This window comes from Pongo pygmaeus, chromosome 10 (assembly GCF_028885625.2).
Source record: "Pongo pygmaeus isolate AG05252 chromosome 10, NHGRI_mPonPyg2-v2.0_pri, whole genome shotgun sequence".
Classification (NCBI taxonomy): domain Eukaryota; kingdom Metazoa; phylum Chordata; class Mammalia; order Primates; family Hominidae; genus Pongo; species Pongo pygmaeus.
This window is the reverse complement of record NC_072383.2, coordinates 52,778,430-52,780,623: the sequence shown is the minus strand read 5'-3', so window position 1 is coordinate 52,780,623 and position 2,194 is coordinate 52,778,430. Positions and strand designations below refer to the sequence as shown.

At 38.9% G+C, this 2,194-nt stretch overlaps 1 pseudogene; it reads left to right on the top strand.

Annotated features, from left to right (window-relative positions):
* Positions 1 to 219: 219 nt before the first annotated feature.
* On the top strand, positions 220 to 1,791 carry LOC129010715 (heat shock factor protein 2-like; annotated as a pseudogene).
* Positions 1,792 to 2,194: the final 403 nt, after the last annotated feature.

The following is a 2,194-nucleotide window of genomic DNA, read 5'->3' as shown; positions in this document are numbered from 1 at the left end:
GACAAATGTCATGCAGGCATCCAGCAAAAAAAAGTTGAGAGTGAGTTGATAGGTTTTACAGTGGTGGCTGACATTTCCATTTTGACCCCTTGTACTTGGACCTGTAATTGTTTCATATATTTGTCGCTAATGAATAGCACAGATTATATCCAGGATGACAGTTACTCACCTTTCTAAAGTAATGGCATCCAGTTGGTCCAACAACTGAATCTTTAATAAATGATTCTGGTCGCTGCTGCCGATGCTACCACCGCATTTGGATGTAGAATTTGGAATCTCTGCACCCCTGTTAACAAGGAAGCAGAGTCTGAACTGCCTGCTTTCCTCAGCAAGCTGTGGACGCTTGTGGAGAAAACCCACACTAACGAATTCATCACCTGGAACCAGAATGGCCAAAGTTTTCTGGTCTTGGATGAGCAACGATTTGCAAAAGAAATTCTTCCCAAATATTTCGAGCACAATAACATGGCAAGCTTTGTGAGGCAACTGAATATGTATGATTTCTGTAAAGTAGTACATATCAACTCTGAAATTGTAAAGCAGGAAAGAGATGGTCCTGCAGAATTTCAGCATCCTTACTTCAAACAAAGACAGGATGACTTGTTGGAGAACATTAAAAGGAAGGTTTCATATTCAAAACCAGAAGAAAATAAAAATTCTTCAGGAAGAATTTTTAAAAAATTATAAGTAGTGCTCAGAACGTTCCAATAAAACAGGAAACTATTGAGTACAGGCTTTCTGAATTAAAAAGTGAGAATCAGTCCCTTTGGAAGGAGGTGTCAGAATTACGAGCAAAGCATGCACAACAGGAACAAGTTATTCGAAAGATTGTCCAGTTTACTGTTGCATTGGTTCAAAATAACCAACTTATGAGTTTAAAACGTAAAAGGCCTCTACTTTAAACACTAATGGAGCCCAAAAGAAGAATCTGTTTCAGCATATAGTCAAAGAACCAACTGATAATCACCATCATAAAGTTCCACACAGTAGGACTGAAGGTTTAAAGCCAAGGGAGATGATTTCAGATGACATCATTATTTACAGTGTTACTGATGATAATGCAAATGAAGAAAATATCCCAGTTATTCCAGAAACTGGGACATTATATCATATCCATATATTTTTATATATATATATATTTATATATCTCCAGGATGTTATATCTGATCCCTCCATTTGTAGCCAGTACGCTGATATTGTCATCGTTGAAGATGACAATGAAGATGAGTATGCACCTGCCATTCAGAGTGGAGAGCAGAGTGAACCAGCTAGAGAATCCCTAAGTTCAGGCAGTGATGGCAGCAACCCTTTCATGTCTAGTGCTGTCCAGCTAAATGGCTCATCCAGTCTGACCTCAGAAGATCCAGTGACCACGATGGATTCCATTTTGAATGATAACATCAATCTTTTGGGAAAGGTTGAGTTGTTGGATTATCTTGACAGTATTGATTGCAGTTTAGACGACTTCCAAGCCATGCTATCAGGAAGACAATTAGCATAGACCCAGGTCTCCTGGTTGACTCTGAGAAAAAAGGATTAGAAACTACCAAGAACGATGTAGTTCAGCCAGTTTGGGAAGAGGGAAGAAAATCTAAATCCAGGCCACATTAGCAGCTTATCCATTACACTGCCTTTCCACTTCTTGCATTCCTCGATGGGAACCCTATTTCTTCTGTTGAACAGGTGAGTACAACAGCATCATCAGAAGTTATGTCCTCTGTAGATAAATCCATAGAAGTTGATCAAGTGAAATTTATCCCAGAGTGCAAACACACAAACACAAGTCTATAAATATGGTATACTATGTTAACATAATGAAGAACATAAACCATATGATCATCTCAATAGATGCAGAAAAAAAAATTGACAAAATCAAACATCTTTTAATAATATAGTAAAAACTCTCATAAAAACATGTGGGGAAGAAATATACCTGTACCTCAACACAATAAAGGCCATACATGATAAGCTTACATGCACACACACACACATACACACACACACACACACCTGCATTGCTGATACGGTTTGGCTCTCCACTCAAATCTCATCTCAAATTGTAATCCTTGTGTGTTGAGGGAGGGAAGTGGTGGGAGTGATTGGATCATGGGGTGGTTCCCCCCATGCTCTTCTTGTGATAGTGAGTGACTTCTCACAAGATCTGATGGTTTAAAAGTCTGTGGCAGTTTCCCCC